General features: G+C 36.9%; 1 protein-coding gene across 5 annotated transcripts in view; it reads right to left on the bottom strand.

Annotated features, from left to right (window-relative positions):
* OSBPL10 (oxysterol binding protein like 10) overlaps window positions 1-19,653 on the bottom strand; it is a 2,898,140-nt gene that overhangs the window by 1,181,509 nt on the left and 1,696,978 nt on the right. The gene's annotated exons all lie outside the window — the stretch shown is intronic.

The raw sequence follows: 19,653 nt of genomic DNA on the forward strand, positions 1-19,653 counted from the left end.
AGATAACCATGACTCATTGAAGATGCTTTCAAAGCAAATGAAAGCACTATAACTGATGTAAACTTTACACAGTACAAAACAATGTTGCACAATGAACAGCAACACAAAGAAGAACTCCAGGCCCAACTAGATAAGGACACTCCTGACAGTAGTCAACCTTCTGTAACAGGAAGCCAAGAACCACTGGGAGAACCACCAATAACAAATGAGGCAGAATTAGCTATGATAGAAGTAGAAAACACCATGTGTCAGTATGAAGATAAAGAAGACTTAACTATACTAAAATCAAAACTAAACAATGAGCAACGTAGCATTTTTCAAGAAGTCACAAAAGAAACTGCACATGGTGTACAACATGACAACAAAGAATGCACCTGCCAAAATTACAAACCTATACTATGGTACGTCAGTGGTGAAGCTGGTTCTGGCAAAACATTCCTAATCAAAATCATCAGTAAATTCCTTCAACAATTGACAAACAACAAACTGTCAGCTGTTGTCACTGCCCCGACAGGTTTAGCTGCCTACAACATAGGTGGTGTCACTTTACACCGATTACTACTCCTGCCAGCAGAACACCAAAAGAAATTAGACTATTACAAACTTTCTACAGAAGCTGCAATGGAACTACGCAGAGTATTGAAACAAATGAAAATGCTACTAATAGATGAAGTGAGCATGGTGTCCAACCTAATGTTGGCTTTGATTCACCTCAGATTACAAGAAGTACTCAAAACAAACTATGAAGAGCTCTTTGCAGGAAAACACAACACATTATTTTTTTCAATGATCTTCTTCATTGACACCAGTAAAGGGTGAGCCTATTTTTAAAAAATTAGGACACAAACTCTGCCGTAAAACTGTTGGCAGCATTGGAAATGTCAACCTTTGGCAACATTTCCAATACAGAGAATTAACAGAAAACATGCGGCAATCTGTAGATCTCACTTATGCCAACATCTTAAAAAGTATCAGAGTTGGTATACTTTCTAAAGAAGCAGAAGCAATATTGAAAACCCGGCACATTCATGCACTTTATGGTGATAATGCATGTGCTACAGATGTTATGGAACAATTAGCCCACAAAAATGTCACCTTTATGGCCTTAATGCCAACTCTTGCAAGCTGTTTCAAATTCAATTAAATAATGTTAAGTAAAGAAATGCAACCAATAATGGAAATTAGTGCTACAGACAAACTAGATTTACATGGTATGACACTATCCATGTGTGACCAAGCCACAACAAGACTAAATAGTTTAGAAAAATCAATCTCAAACACAGCAGACTTGGAAAAGATATTCAAATTATCCTTAAATTGCAGAGTAATGCTTAAACGTAACCTTGACGTGGACCAAGGACTAGTTAATGGAGCACTGGGTACAGTTGTTGGCTTTCAAACATACCCACGTGACAACAAAATTCAGTTCGTCAATATTCTCTTTGACAAAATTTCAGAAGTAAAAAGGATAGGACGCTCAACAGCTCGATTCCTTCACTTCAAAGACATGTATGTACGCAGAGAACTATTTTCTCTAACTCTTGCATACGCAGTCACCATTCATAAATCACAAGGTCTTACCCTAGACAAAGCAATGATAGACATTGGTAACACAGTCTTTAAAGAAGACATGAGCTACATAGCACTATCACGCTTACGTACACTTGACGGTCTATTGCTAATCAACTTTGATGCAAGTAAAGTAAAAGCTGATATTCCTTGCATTTTAGAATACAATAGACTACGCTCACTATACACCCCCCATCTAAAAACATATTCTGTACCACAAAAAGTAAAACATTGTAAAAGAAAACTAAATCAAACAGAATTGCAATAGGATGTCACTGCAAATCCTCCAAAGAAACTAAAACTTCATCAAGTACCACAAACATAAAAGAACTCATTAGGAAAAGTAAACCAGGTACTTCTTCAAAGAAGGAAAACAAACTAAAAAAAAATCAATCAGATACAGAACTACCTGGACCATTTAAACTCTCAAATATAGTTGGAGTAAGTTGCTACGCAAAGGTAGCAATGAATATTCTATTTCAATTGCCATCAATTGTTGACATTTACTTACACAGTACAGACCAATTGTGTTTGCAAATGTTAATACTTCACAGAAATGCAACAAACAATCCTGACAACACGTATAGTGTTTATGGAATAAGACAACAATTGGACTACTGTGCTGGAATGGTTAAATTCACTATAAACTCACAGGAAGATCCACAAGAATGTCTAATGTACTTATTACAAGTACTGGAAAACAGAAACATACATATAAATGAAATCTTCCAGATTTCATACATGGGGAAACATACATGCACTCTCTGCAACAATGGGACACAAGAAGAAATCCCCAATGAATGCTTCATATATATATCAATACCTAATTGTGAATCCATTCCATTTCAGCAACTTGTACAAAATGCAAACCATGGTAGATTATGTAATACCTGCAATTCGGATAATCGCTCCACGTTAGTAATACAAACACATAGTAAATACGTAATACTAATGCTTCTACGTTACAATGCAGATGGTACCAAAAACAACTGCAAGCTGACTGGATTCACACATGGTCAAATATCACTTGGTAAGAAAACCATCACAACAATAGGTATAATCTACCACGCAGGAACCACAACCAATTCAGGGCACTACACTGCATATATAAAAAATGAAATGTGGATGGTTTGAATGTAATGAAAGTACCATTACTCTAAAGCAGAGATTACCAGCAAATCTTACAAATGCTTATTTAATGTTCTTAGAACCAAAATTTGGTAACTAAACTGTACTTAAACCTTAAGTAAACTTGTAGTAAAAAATATAAACTGTTAGAATACTCCAATAGCTATCTAACTGCCCAAAGATTCTACAACAACTAATCAGATAAATGAATACCACTAAATTAGAGCAAGAATTAGACAGTTAGAATACGCCAATTGGTATCTAACTGTCCCAAGATTTAACAATATCCAAACAGATAAATCAATACCACTAAAATATATAAAAAAATAGACAGTTAGAATACGCCTACTGGTATCTAACTGCTCCAAAATTTTACAATATCCAAACAAATAAATAATATGTTACTGCTCCAAAAAACTGCAACAAGCCAATGTATAAAGCATTAGCCAGAAACAACAAGTGAACACTGAAAACAAGCAAACAAATAAACTGTAGCATAACAGAAAAAGGTTTATTTTTAATCCAACATGGATTTTTTTTCTCCCACAGACCCAATGATTTTAGCAACAAACACAGAAACTGAGCAAATTGCACAGTACTCTGGTTTGTAATCTACTAAATATGAGGGTAAAAAAAAATGTTGATTATACAATGTAATAAGTCATTACAAAATACTAATACTAACATGCTATTTTCTTTTATCACAGAAATACATGTACTCCAGTTACTAAACCAAACAGTAAGTAGATTATAATAAGTACAACCATTGCAGCATATCACAACCATAGTGGCTTATAACTTTGTTCCTTATAAATTTGTTTTTGACCCAAGGTTATAAGCCACTATGAGTGTGATATGCTGCGGTGGTTGTGGCCAGGGCATAGAGTCTTGGGTGCATGGCCAAATGGCCATGCACCCAAGACTCTATGCCCTGGCCACAACCACCGCAGCATATCACATGAGTGTTCTTAGAACACTTTCAACTTTCCAGCGAACAATACGGACAGCGTCCTCAGAACACCCCCATTTTGTTTATTTTCGAACATTTCAGGACACCGCAAGTGTTCTTAGAACACATTCAACTTGCCATCGAGCAAGACGGACAGCGTCCTCTGGACACCCCCATTTTGTTTATTTACGAACATTTCAGGAGGCCGCGAGTGTTTTTAGAACACATTCAACTTGCCAGAGAACAATATGGACAGCGTCCTCAGAACACCCCCATTGTTTTATTTGCGAACATTTCAGGACACTGCGAGTGTTCTTAGAACACATTCAACTTCCCATCGAACAATATGGACAGCGTCCTCAGGACACCCCCATTTTGGTTATTTACGAACATTTCAGGACACCATGAGTGTTCTTACAACACATTCAACTTGACAACGAACAATACGGACAGCGTCTTCAGGACACCCCCTACGGACATTTGAGGTCACCGCGAGTGTTCTTAGAACACTTTCAACTTGACAACGAACAATACGGACAGCGTCCTCAGAACACCCCCATTTTGTTTATTTGCGAAAATTTTAGGACACCGCGAGTGTTCTTAGAACACTTCCAACTTGACAATGAACAATACGGACAGCGTCCTCAGAACACCCCCATTTTGTTTATTTGCGAACATTTCAGGACACTGCAAGTGTTCTTAGAACACATTCAACATCCCATCCAACAATACGGACAGCGTCCTCAGGACACCCCCATTTTGTTTATTTACGAACATTTCAGGACACCACGAGTGTTCTTAGAACACGTTCAACTTGCCAGAGAACAATACGGACAGCGTCTTCAGGACACCCCCTATGAACATTTCAGGACACTGCGAGTGTTCTTAGAACACTTTCAACTTGACAACGAACAATACGGACAGCGTCCTCAGAACACCCCCATTTTGTTTATTTGCAAACATTTCAGGATACCGCGAGTGTTCTTAGAACACATTCAACTTGCCATCGAACAATACGGACAGCGTCCTCAGGACACCCCCATTTTGTTTATTTACGAACATTTCAGGACACAGCAAGTGTTCTTAGAACAGATTCAACTTCCTATCGAACAATACGGACAGCGTCCTCAGGACACCCCCATTTTGTTTATTTAAGAACATTTCAGGACACCGCAAGTGTTCTTAGAACACTTTCAGCTTGCTTGCGAACAAAACGGACAAATATTGCGTCCTCAGAACACCCCCCATTAAGTTTATTTAGAACATTTCAGAACAGCCGGGTTGTCTGCAGACAAATCGAACACAACAAGAGCATCTACCACATTAAAAAAACAACATTTAACCTATCTCATACTCTCCCACCCTCCCCAAACACTCTTACACACCAACACACTCTACTAAATACAAATTTGAAACCAAGTTTCACCGCGCTGCCTGCGAATACAAGATGGCAGGCGCTACCAAAAATCTGACGCGCTTCACGCTCCACGCCGTCCAATCAGCGAACACGTTGCATGTCCGCGGACATCACGCAAGCCGATTGGCCAATTAGGACACTGTCCGCGGACCGAACACAGATATCACTAATTTTTTATGACCTAATTTTTGGTCATTTAAAATAAAACTACTGGACGGATTTCCACCAAATCTGCAAAAGCACGCTTTCAGGACCAAGCCGCTACTCCTGGTCCAAATATGGTGAAAATCCATCCAGCGGTTTGGGCTGTAGGCGCGAGCAAAGTTTTTTCCCCATTCAGTCTATGGGGAAAAAAAGGTTTTGGGATCCCCCTATAACTTTGCCCCCCCTGGACAAATCCTCACCAAACTTTGCAGAAAAATTCAGAGTGGGTTTGAAAAGTTTGGTGTGGATTCGTCCAAGGGGAGCGAAGTTATAAGCCCCCCAAAAAGTTCTCTTCCTATTGAAACAGCAACTTAACCATAACTACACAGCCACTACTGTGGCTGTGTAATATATATATGTATATATATATTCAGTGAAAAAAACTTTGTTAAAGGGACGTTATGGTTAAGTTGCGCTATTAAAACCTATGAAATTCAGTGAAAAAACTTTGTTAAAGGGACGTTATGGTTAAGTTGCGCTACTAAAAACTTTGATGTCCTGGGTGTTCCAAGTAAAACCGAAAAACCCTTGAAATTCGCCAGTTATGGTAAGCTAAGCAACCATAACTCGCGCCACCACCGTGCACTGCCAGACTAACACCCAGGACATCAAAGTTTTTAGTAGCGCAACTTAACCATAACGTCCCTTTAACAAAGTTTTTTTCACTGAATTTCATAGGTTTTTAGTAGCGCAACTTAACCATAACGTCCCTTTAACAAAGTTTTTTCACTGAATTTCATAGTTTTTTAGTAGCACAACTTAACAATAATGACTTTGACTTTATATACATGTCATATGGAACTGACTAGATCTCTTCTTATGAACTTGATGTCCGCGAACTTATTTAATGTTCGCGGACATGTTCGGAGAACAGTACCACCACCTAAAAACTCTGGGGAGGTATGATGTGTAATAGTTATATCATAACATAGGAACATTTAACAAATTCACAAAGCAGCACACATACAAAGTATATGTAGTAATACTTAAAAAATGTTACCCATATATGTAACACACTAACCATTCATGTAAATACAATATGTTTTAAAAATGGAATATACCAAAAGAAGATAAAGTGGCTTCCACCATAATTACCTCACAGACGCTCCACAACCAACAGCAAGACCAGACATATACACTACTGATTACATATCTCACCAGACATAGTAAGTGCACTTCTTTTTACTCATATATTTATAAACTTTCTATATTAGAAAAAAAAAACATATTACTTCTTTGTTTTCTCACAGAAATGTGTAGTACTCTGGACTGGCTAGAGGACCATTTCCCATGAGACGAAATGTTAGAAGATAGTCCACCTAATGGTACACACTTTACTGTATAAACCAATTGATAAATATTATTTTGTATACATTCAACATATACATTTATTTTTACAGACCCTACAAAAATTGCAACTTCCAAAGAAAAACAAGTGGTGGATAACACTCTTGAACACATTACCCACAAAATGGACCAATTTATGGCAAATTTTATGGATTTAAAGACCTTTGTGGAAGATCACCTAAAACCACCAACAACATACCATTGTCCCACCTGTACTTGTCCCCCCTCACCATATCCCATTCATTTATCCCCAAACTCTCTCCATGGACCACAACGTTTTGATGAGATTTCCATCCCTTCTTCACCTGATCCCACTAATATCGAAAACCCTAATTCTCCTGTTTTTGTTTCCGTTTCTGCCACACCTTCTCAGTCATAAATTGTTTATATATGTTAAATAAAGTTACTTTTTTATATTGTGTTGTAATTACTTTCAGTTCCTTGTAATAAAACCAATTTAGGTGTCCACGGACACCGCGGTTGTTCGGAAATGTTCGTAAAGAAACGAAAATGTAACTGTCCTGAGGACACTACATCTGTCCGTAATGTTCTCATGCAAGTTCAAAATGTTCTAAGAACACTCGTAGTGTCCTGAAATGTTCGTAAAGAAACAAAAATTAAAGTGTTCTAAAGAACACTATATCTCTCCGTAATGTTCGCTATCAACTTAAAACTGTCCTAAGAACACAATTGGTGTCCTGAAATGTTCGTAAATAAACAAAATGATGTGTCCTGAACAACAGTACAACGGTTCGTAGTGCTCGCTACCCAATTGAAAGTGTTCTAAGAACACAATTGGTGTCCTGAAATGTTCGTACATAAAGTAAATTACACGTGTCCTGAAGAACACTATATCTGTCCTTACTGTTCGCTACCAAGTTTAAACTGTTCTAAGAACACACGCGGTGTCTTGAAATATTCGTTTCACGTGTGACGCACTTTTAATTACTTCAGAACCCGAACAGTGTCCGTAGGACATCAATGCGCATGCGCTAACCAATCTCTGTGCACTTGGTGTCCTCCGGACAGGCGCTTCCTTCGCAGACTAGTTCGCAAACAGATCATATGACCGCGCCCACGCTCATCGTGTGTCCTGAAATGCGGACACTGTTCGTGTCCCCGAACAATTTAAAAGTACATTTTCAGTTAATCCATAATAGTTTTCAATAAAATCTCACCATGCCACAAGTCCCACATAGCAATCTTGAGTTTCTATATACCTTTTGAAACTTTCCGATCCTTTTTTTGTGTTCGATCTGTCCGCGCACAGTGCGCATGTCCGCGGACCGCGCACAAGCACCCCTATAAAAGACCACACCCAAGAGCTCCCATTGTGTTTCTGGCTATTCTTCAGAACACAGTGATTTTTGCTGTCACCTGCAGACTACACCATCATCGACATGGCATCCTTGGCTGCTGAACTGCCACTTGGTGCTGCACCTGCTTCAGCACCACCACCATCCCCTCCAGCACCACCACCACCACCTCCCCAAGGGCCTGAAGAGGGGAACAGGATTGAGGATGCGGAGGAGGAAGAAGAGGATGATGAGAATGAGGTAGAGGAAATCCCTACTACCCGCACTAGGCGTGAGTCTTGGGTGTGGCGGTTATTTACCATTCATGGGAATGGTCCTAAGGCTTGTGCGAACCATGTTACCTGCAATGAGTGCAAAATGATACTCAGTCGCGGGAAGCACAGTAACTACAGCGTTGGGACCACTACTATGAAGCGACACCTGAGGTCATTTCACTCTGGGGCTATTCACAGGGTTGTACCTTGCAAAGAACGTAGCAGGTTGATTTCCTCTACTTCATCCTCTGTTTCTGATCCTGTCACCACATGGACCACCTCTGTGGGACAGCGTCTTTCTCAAGCTGCCTCACAGGCCATACAGAATGCTGATGACCCTTACCTTTCGAGGGTCACAGTTGTATGTATGTACTGTGACACAGTACTCTGCAGGGGGGAGCGACTTCGGAGTGCTTTTGAGACTATCGTCTCAGAGCACGAGAAGACCTGCTCACTGCCCAAATAAAACCCACTCTACATCTTCCTCTCTCAGCTCGCCCTTTCTTATCCCTGTGGTTGGTGTCCCCCCTTTACCCTCCTTTACCCTCCTCTCCTAGTGTGTCGTGTCTGAAAAACCAAAAAAATTACAAAATTACAAAAATCAAAAAAAAATAAGGCTCTTTTCAGAGCCACCTTTCCCAGTTAAAAAATAGAAGTGAAAATAAATGAAGCAGGGCTCTTTGTATTTTTTAGAAGTCCGCGGAAAAGTTCGCGAACATTAAAAAAATTGGGTTACTACTCCATCACAAACATTGTAATTTTCTCTGGAAAGAAGTGGTGGGTCTGAAAAGAGCCTTTGGGTGGTGTTTGTAAGTCAAAAATTGTAAATGCTTAACATCTACTTCAAAATCGTTGTTGTAATTCCAAAAAAGGTTGCAATGCATTTTGTACATTTCTCAGAAAAATCTGATTGCCAGCATAAGTAAGATGGACTCCATCTCTGCGAAAAATGTATGTACTACAAAACATAATATTTTCATTGTGAAAAGAAGACATGCCAAAATCTGCCTTATTAACATTGCGCCTTGCTTTTTCCATTTGTGGACCAAATGAAGAAGAACAAAGCCACATTTGTCTCTGCGCAATCCGTGAAAATATCACTTGAGAATTAGGAAACATGTCCATAACCTTCCTCAGTCCTTCTTTCATAGCAAATTGCAAAAAAATTCCAGTCACATGCCCTAAACTGTTCCCTCCACAATGAATTACAATTATGTCTGGATGTTGCTCTGTCTCCAAAGCAGCACAGACAGGTAGCAAATCCAACCACTTCATTCCACATAGTCCATGCCAGTGTACTTCCACATGTGGGAATCCAAGATCTACAGCTACTCCACAGCTTTCTGCATGCACCTTCAACCAATATATCCACGAATCTCCTAAAATCCAAACAATCTGTTTTCTGAAACACACAGCCATACCTATCTTTTGTTCTCTCAGCAAAAAGAGTATCTCAGAAAATCTCTCCTGGCACAACACACCCACCAGACTTTCCTGACCAATCCCTTTCAGTGCTTATTCTCATTTGCATGACTTCTGAACCCAAAAATCCCCGGATGTAACTCCCGATGTCCGGGAACTACCGCCATGTCCGCGGACATATCGTAACATGAACAGCCCTTCTACCATTTCCACTACACTCTCTCTGCCATTCCCTCATTGGATGTACCTCAAAAATCACATGACCATGCACCAATCACATTCAAGACATCTACATCTAACTGCATCATCATATATCAGCACTGCAAATGTACTCTGAATCTCTCTGAGTACAAGTGTCATATCATTGGCAAGCAGCATCTACCACAAATACTGTACAAGTCTTCAAGATTTCTAATTGCAGCTCCATGCATATCCATATGCATGAACACAAACTTCAGGTATGCATATTTTCTGTATAGTAGATGACATAGCTCTCAACCATTTTTGTTTTACAGGTGGGTGAAATCACCCGATATTGTTTTTGGCGGGTGAGACGCCCATTGGAATGAATGGGCGTGCAGGAGGCTTGGCGGGTGAGTCTGCCCTTTACAAGTCGTGTGACACCCGCCAAAAGCGTGTGAGTTGAGAGCTATGGTAGATGAACACATTTTCAAACAGACTTTTACCTTGTAAAATCTGTAAAATGAATTTACTGTACTTTTTTCAATTTCCTAAAATCAACTATCACTTATACACCTTTATACTTTTTACTTTCTTTATACACACACACTCAAATCATGTTAAACTAACATTTTTTAAATGAAATATATAGACTACATATATTCAAACAAAATTGCATGCAAACACAATCTATGTTTAAACCTTTAGAAAAATACTTATACAATTTCATATTTTTTGTTTTTATTTATTTATTTCCTTAATTACTTTAAATTAGACATGACATTGAGGCACTATTACCTAGAACAGTTTACTTACAGAAATAGTGGTATTCACTAATATATTATAAATTTCACAAGACATAGTAAAGATATTTTATTTTTGCTACAGTTAGTCATTCAATACAATTTGTTCATTAAGAACATATCATATGTACTGAACTGATGCAATGTATCTTATGTAAATAAATTAGTTTAATGGTTTTACAGAAGGCACTGAGGATTTCAATTAAAAAAATCAATATCTAAATTAAAAACAGTGCTATATACAAACAAAGTTACTAATTTGAAGCTTTTACAGTTGCAGTGAAGACCAGTTTCCTGAAAAGAAGCAGCCGAATTTGAAGAAGAAAGAAAAACTAAGAAGTTACTTGTTAATTTTAAAAAAAAAGTAAGTAAAATATCACTATAATATTTATATTATTAATCAAATATACTATAACATTAATACCAGCTATTTTGGTTTCTTAAAATAGAGATTTTGTACCATTTTGTCCAAAAATTTCCATGTCGTAAACAGCGATTTACAACCAGAATGGCCCACAGATTTCTATTTTTGGACACACAAATTAGCCAACTGAACCACTACAATTTTCATATTATAGAACAAACAACTGTTTTAATTGTATACATTAGATTTACTATTTGTACTTTTCCACACCACTAGCTTACTTTTTTTTTGTCATCTGAACCCCAGTTTAGTGGCACATAAATTCAAGAATACCTATCCCTACTAGTTTTAGTTCCCAATGCACAATCACACACCATTACATACATCTTTATCATCTTACTCAAACACTCATGCACACAGCACACATACATTACAGAACACCCCAACCCATATCTTCTTTATTTTTTTCAACAGACCCTAAAGAATGCCTACCAAAAGACAACTCCGTAGAAAGCAACGCAAAATTAGAGCAAATGAAAATAAAGGTGTCCAACATAAGCATCCATCTCTATCAGAATTTGTAAAAAAAGTTGAAACAAAACAGCTAATACAGTCATTTAGTGAAACACAAGAAGTTTCAACTACAACAACTTCGCTTCCTCTATCAAAATGTAAAACAAACCAAAAAACAATTAACAGAAAATCAGCTATCAGTACAGATAAAACTACTTCTTCAAATTTTAATATGGTGCAAAGTAAGCATACCAAGAAAAGTATTTTAGCCAAAATATACCGTCACAAAGTCCTTCAAAATCTTATAAAAACAGGAGAGAAATCAGGTTCAAAGCTTAAAACCTATCGTAGGAAATTAATCTTAGAAGCATTGATGGACAGTGCAATTCTTCTCAAAAGAAATGTATTTATTTTACTGTTAAACAAAATGAAACCACTAACAACACTAATAACTAAATTACAAAAAAGACTTCTCAATAAGCGAAATGTCAACAGAAAGAACTTCTTAAGTATCTGCGGAGGTGAATGGAATCACACTACGAGCACAGAACCATATTTTAATGAAGAAGCGTACAAACAAAAGCAAACAAATACAATTGCCATAAATAGCAGTGGTCGAGGTTATGAAAAAGTGAATAATACCATAATGGAACACGAAGTACTCTTTACAAAAATATGCCCTGAAAACTTATAATTACTCCTCCATTCAACTGAATCAGAACGTCTAGTGTACAAATGGCCATGCACGTCAATGTGTAACATTCCCAAAAAATGTTTCAAATCTTTACACCAATTCCTCAATAAATATGTAAAAAGCAAAGACAAAACCAAAATTAAATGACTGCAAAATATAGATACCTGTCCAGTGCGCAAGTACACAGGACTACAAGGACATTCATTGGCCAGCATTACAGGACCTACTTGTAAAACCACTTTCCATGATATCAAAAGGATATCAACACATCATTCAACTATAAGAAATCTAGTCTATAAACTGTACTATGCTAAAATTCCTGCTTTAGCACTAACAAAGTTAAATAACATCCTTCTACATGGTACAGAAAAAGACCTAATTGAAGAAATTCACTATATCCAGAAAAAATATTTTGGAAGTGAAAGCCATTTACAGAATGAAATAGCTTTAAACCAATCAAGCAACAATTCTACACATGGCAACCTTTTGCTAAACACATACAAAAAAGAAATACTAAAATTTAAAAGTACATCAGCTGAAGTACCAAACCATGTATGTGTATGTTGCCGTAGAATTTTTTATAAAAGTAACACAAAAACTGTGGACCTATCATACAAAATAGAAGACAATGAAGATTCTAAATGGTTTGAATTAGCTCTCTACCTTCGAGCAGAAAACAAATATGAAATAACTGAGCCCTTAATACTTTGCAGTTATTGCACTACAAAACTTGACAACAAACAAACTCCTTCACGTTCTATCACAAATAATTTGGAATTATACCCAGTACCAAAACCTCTACAACAACTTAATTTATATGAGAGCATCATAATTCAAACAGTACACCCATTTTAAGCAATAATACGCCTTCAACCAAAAACAGCAAAATTACCTCCCTCTGAATTGGTAAAAGGCATTCGTGGAAAAGTAGTTTATTTACCATTAAATCTAAAGGAAAATGTGCATACTCTAGGAGTGCAACGTCCAATGCAGCAATCTTAAATTATATTAGTAAATGGAGTACCTACAAAAGACAAAAAAATATGGCAACAGCTGGTAGATTTATATAAAGTTAGACAAGCCTTCCAATATCTTAAAGAGAATAATGAATATTACAAAGAAATTAATATTGAAGAAAACTTGAAAGATACAACTGAAATAATTCAAGAAACACAAGAAGCTGGTCAATTTGAGCTACTAGATCCTGCTACAATATCAAATACTTTAGACCATTATACAATTCATCCTTTGCACTGTAATGGCACCATACAAGATGTACTAGAAACTTACCAAATGCGTCAAACAAAAGGATCGCCAATCAGTATATGGGAAAAAAGTATAGAAGCACATGCTTTTCCTCTACTCTTTCCTACTGGCAAAGGAGGAAGGTATGATGATAGACCTATTCAAATATCAGCTTCAGAATACCGCTCATTACGGATGTATTCTGAAGATCCCAGATTTAGACAAAATGTGGAATACATATTCCACCTACTCTTTGAAAGTGAACTAGCAACTTTATGTTACAGAGTTGCACACATATTAAAATCAGGATCACACTTTCAAAATATGACAGCTACACAATTATTAGAGAAAGTGCAACAAAAGGATGAGGTTTTACAATCAAATATTACAAATCTATTAGCAAATATTCGTGGTACTAAAGAGTACTGGTTTCGACGTCATGGAGATGTACGTTGTATGATCAGAAACCTTGACCCACCAACTTGGTTTGTTACATTAAGTTGTGCAGAATATGCATGGGAAGATTTACATGATTTCCTATGCATATCAAATAAAAGCAAAACAAACATAGATATTCTAACACCTGGAGAACTTTGTTCTTTGGATCCTGTTAATGTTTCAAGATATTTTCACCATCGCTTCATTGCTATGCTACATTTTATTTGTAATAAAACTGTTCCTCCCCTTGGAGAAGGGCAACACTTCTTTTGGAGAAAAGAATACCAAGCCAGAGGAGCACCACATATCCACATGCTTTTATGGATTAAAGATGCTCCTAAATTTGGTCAAGACAGTGATGCCACTGTTTTACAGTTTATTGAAAAATATGTCACTTGTGAAATTCCATAAGTAGCCACAAATAGTGATCCTCGTGCACAAATTTTACAATTTCAAAGACACAAATGTGGAAAATATTGTCGTCGCAAATACAAAAACAAAGGCAAATACTACACCAAATGCCAATTTGGTTTCCCTAGACCAGTTACAAATACAGGTCAAGTAAACAACCTCATGTCTTCAGTTAGACATACTGTTAAAGGAAAGTCACCTAAAAATACATATTACATAAAAAGAAAAGAAGAAGAAAAATATATCAATGATTATAATGCAATCATTGCCCACTTATGGAATGCAAACATAGATGTGCAGTACATTGCACACAATTCTACTGCAGTTGCACGATATGTCACAGCATACTTAACTAAAGCAGAAAAGACAGAGCTCCAAGACCTCTGGAATGACCTGTCATCAGATAAAACAGTATCTCAGAAATTATACAGCTTGGGCATACAAATGCTCACCCATAGAGAATGTGGATCTTATGAAGCAGCTGATCGTTTAACTGGTACTTCATTGTATGGTAAATCTGAAAATATAGTATGGCTAAGTCTTGGTCCAGCTAAATCTAGAAAAAGAGTTCTGAAATCATATGAAGATATAGAAACAATAGCCAAACATGATCCCAACAGCCAAGACATTTTGAAAAACAATTTATTGGACACATACTACCCAAACAGAAGTAATACTTTGGAAAACATGTGTCTATACCAAATAGCCCAAAACTACACATACAAAAATAATATGAAACCCGATGAAAAAAAAGGTAAATATAGAGTGACAGACTGTGAAGGCAGCTTAGTTAAACTCACTAAACCAAATTTAATTAATCATATCAAATTGTCATTGAAGACTCCTCAACATAAAGAAGTATATTACATGTCCCTGCTACAACTCTTCAAACCATGGAGAAAAGAAGAACAATTACTAGATAACTATGACTCATATGAGGATGCTTTCAAAGCAAATGAAAGCACTATAACTGATGTAAACTTTACACAGTACAAAACAATGTTGCACAATGAACAGCAACATGAAGAAGAACTCCAAGCCCAACTAGATAAGGATACTCCTGACAGTAGTCAACCTTCTGTAACAGGAAGCCAAGAACCACTGGGAGAACCACTAATACCAAATGAGGCAGAATTAGCTATGATAGAAGTAGAAAACACCATGTGTCAGTATGAAGATAAGGACGACTTAACTATACTACAATCAAAACTAAACAATGAGCAAAGTAGCATTTTTCAAGAAGTAACAAAACAAATTGTACATGGTGTAAAACATGAAAATAAAGAATGTTCCTGCCATAATTATAAACCTATACTACTGTATGTCAGTGGTGAAGCTGGTTCTGGCAAAACATTCCTAATCAAAATCATTAGTAAGTTCCTTCAACAATTGACAAACAACAAACTGTCAGCTGTTGTCACTGCCCCCACAGGTTTAGCTGCCTACAACATAGGTGGTGTTACATTACACCGATTACTACTATTACCAGTAGAACACCAGAACAAATTAGACTATTACAAACTTTCTGCAGAAGCTGCAATGGAATTACGCAGAGTATTGAAACAAATGAAAATGCTACTAATAGATGAAGTGAGCATGGTCTCCAACCTGATGTTAGCTTTGATTCACCTCAGATTACAAGAAGTACTCAAAACAGACTATGAAGAGCTCTTTGCAGAAAAACACATTATTGTTTTTGGAGATCTGCTTCAATTAACACCAGTAAAAGGTGAACATATTTTTAAAACATTAGGGCACAAACTCTGCCGTAAAACTGTTGGCAGCATTGGAAATGTCAACCTTTGGCAACATTTCCAATACAGAGAATTAACAGAAAACATGCGCCAATCTGCAGATCTAACTTATGCCAACATTTTAAAAAGTTTGAGAGTTGGTATACTTTCTAAAGAAGCAGAAGCAACATTGAAAACCCGGCACATTAATGCACTTTATGGCGATAATGCATGTGCTACAGATGTTATGGAACAATTAGCCCACAAAAATGTCAATTGTATGGCCTTAATGCCAACTCTTGCAAGCTGTTTCAAATTCAATGAAATCATGCTAAGTAAAGAAATGCAACCAATAATGGAAATTAGCGCCACAGACAAACTAGATGTACATGGTATGACACTACCCATGTGTGACCAAGCCACAACAAGACTAAATAATTTAGAAAAATCAATCTCAAACACAGCAGGCTTAGAAAAGATGTTAAAATTATCCTTAAATTGCAGAGTAATGCTTAAACGTAACCTTGACGTGGACCAAGGACTAGTTAATGGAGCACTAGGTACAGTTGTTGGCTTTCAAACATACCCACGTGACAACAAAATTCAGTTTGTCAATATACTCTTTGACAAACTTTCAGAAGTAAAACGGATAGGACGCTCAACAGCTAGATTCCTTCTCTTCAAAGATATGTATGTACGCAGAGAACAATTTTCTCTAACTCTTGCATACGCAGTCACAATTCATAAATCACAAGGTCTTACCCTAGACAAAGCAATGATAGATATTGGTAACACCGTCTTTAAAGAAGGCATGAGCTACGTAGCACTATCACGCTTACGTACACTTGACAGTCTATTTCTAATCAACTTTGATGCAAGTAAAGTAAACGCTGATATTCCTTGCATTTTAGAATATAATAGACTTCGCTCACTATACACTCCCCATCTAAACACATATTCTGTTCCACAAAAACTAAAACGTTGTAAAAGAAAACAAAATCAAACAGAAATGCAACAGGACGTCACTGCAAATCCTCCAAAGAGAGTAAAAGAAACTAATACTTCATCAAGTACCACAAACAAAAAAGAATCAATTAGAGAAAGTAAACCATGTACTTCTTTAAAGAAGGAAGACAAACCCTAAAAAAAGCAGTTAGATACAGAACTACCTGGACCATTTAAATTCTCAAAAATAGTTGGTGTAAGTTGCTATGCAAATGTAGCAATGAATATTCTATTTCAATTACCACCAATTGTTGACAACATTTACTCACACAGTACAGACCCATTGTGTTTGCAAATGTTAGTACTTCACAGAAATGCAGCAAACAATCCTGACAACACATATAGTGTTTTTGGAATAAGACAACAATTGGACTACTGTGTTGGAATGGTGAAATTCACTATAAACTCACAGGAAGATCCACAAGAATTTCTAATGTACTTACTACAAGTACTGGAAAACAAAAACATACCCATAAATGAAATCTTTCAGATTTCATACATGTGGAAACATACATGCACTCTCTGCAACAATGTGACACAAGAAGAAATCCCCAATGAACGCTTCATATATATATCAATACCAAATTGTGAATCCATTCCATTTCAGCAACTTGTACAAAATGCAAACCATGGTAGATTATGCTCTACCTGCAATTCAGATAATCGCTCCACGTTAGTAATACAAACACATAGTAAATACGTAATACTAATGCTTCTACGTTACAATGCAGATGGTACCAAAAACAACTGCAAGCTGACTGGATTCACACATGGTAAATATCACTTGGTAAGAAAACCTTCACAACAGTAGGTATAATCTACCACGCAGGAGCCACAACCAATTCAAGGCACTACACTGCATACATAAAAAATAAATGTGGATGGTTTGAATGTAATGATAGTACCATTACTCTAAAGCTGAGATTACCAGCAAATCTTACAAACGCTTATTTGATGTTCTTAAAACCACAATTTGATAAATAAACTGTATTTAAACCTTTAAGTAAATTTGTGTTACAAAAATATAAACTGTTAAAATACTCCAAAAGCTATCTAACTGCTCAAAGATTCTACAACAACTAATCAGATAAATGAATACCACTAAATTAGACCAAAAAATACACAGTTAGAATACGCCAATTGGTATCTAACTGTCCCAAAATTATAAATTTGTGTTAAAATAATATAAACTGTTAGAATACTCCAAAAGCTATCTAACAGCTCAAAGATTCTACAACAACTAATCAGATAAATGAATACCACTAAATTAGGCCAAAAAATACACAGTTAGAAAACGCCAATTGGTATCTAACTCTCCCAAAATTTAACAATATCCAAATAGGTAAATCAAAACCACTAAAATATATTAAAAAAATAGACAGTTAGAATACGCCAATTGGTATCTAACTGCTCCAAAATTTTATAATATCAAAACAAATGAAGAATCTGTTACTGCTCCAAAAAAATACAACAAAGCAAAGTATAAAGCATTAGCCAGAAACAACAAGTGAACACTGAAAACAAACAAACAAATAAACTGTAGCATAACAGAAAAAGGGTTTTTTTTTAATCCAACATGGATTTTTTTTTTCCCGCAGACCCAATGATTTTAGCAACAAATACAGAAACTGAGCAAATTGCACAGTACTCTACTAAATATGAGGGTCGAAAAAAAATAAAAGTATATTGCTTACACAATGTAATAAGTCATTACAAAATACTAATACTAACATGCTATTTTCTTTTATCACAGAAATGAAGAAGAAAAACATGGACTCCCATTACTAGACCAAACAGTAAGTGTACAATAATAAGGACAACCATAGCAGCATATCACATCCATAGTATCTAATACCTTTGTTCCTTATACATTTGTTTTTCACCCAAAGTTATAAGCAAATATGAATGTGATATGCTGCGGTGGTTGTTGCCAGGGCCATGCACCCAAGACTCTATGCCCTGGCAACAACCACCGCAGCATATCACATCCATAGAGTCAAACATTTCAACTATGATCTATGGGAAACTTTTAATGTCCGCGAACAATGTGAGAGTTCTTAGAACACTTTGAACTTGCCAGCGAACAATACAGACACCGTTTTCAGGACACCCCCTATGAACATTTCAGAACAACGCAATAGTTCTTACAACACTTTCAACTTAACAACGAACAATACGGACAGCGTCCTAAGGACACCCCCTACGAACATTCCAGGTCACCGGGAGTGTTCTTAGAAGCGTCTTCAGAACACCACCATCTTGTTTATTTGCGAACATTTCAGGACACCGCGAGTGTTCGTAGGACACATTCAACTTGACAAAGAACAATACGGACAGCGTCCTCAGGACACCCCCTATGAACACTCCCCGGACACCGCAAGTGTTCTTAGAAGCATCTTCAGAACACCCCCATTTTGTTTATTTGCGAACATTTCAGGACACCGCGAGTGTTCTTAGGACACATTCATCTTGACAGAGAACAATACAAACAGCGTCCTCAGGACACCCCCTACGAACACTCCCCGGACATCGCGAGTGTTCTTAGAAGCCTCTTCAGAACACCACCATCTTGTTTATTTGCGAACATTTCAGTACACCGCGAGTGTTCTTAGGACACATTCAACTTGACAGAGAACAATACGGACAGCGTCCTCAGGACAC

The sequence above is a fragment of the Ambystoma mexicanum genome, chromosome 2q (genome assembly GCF_040938575.1).
Source record: "Ambystoma mexicanum isolate Mex_15411 chromosome 2q, UKY_AmexF1_1, whole genome shotgun sequence".
NCBI classification, from domain to species: Eukaryota; Metazoa; Chordata; class Amphibia; order Caudata; family Ambystomatidae; genus Ambystoma; species Ambystoma mexicanum.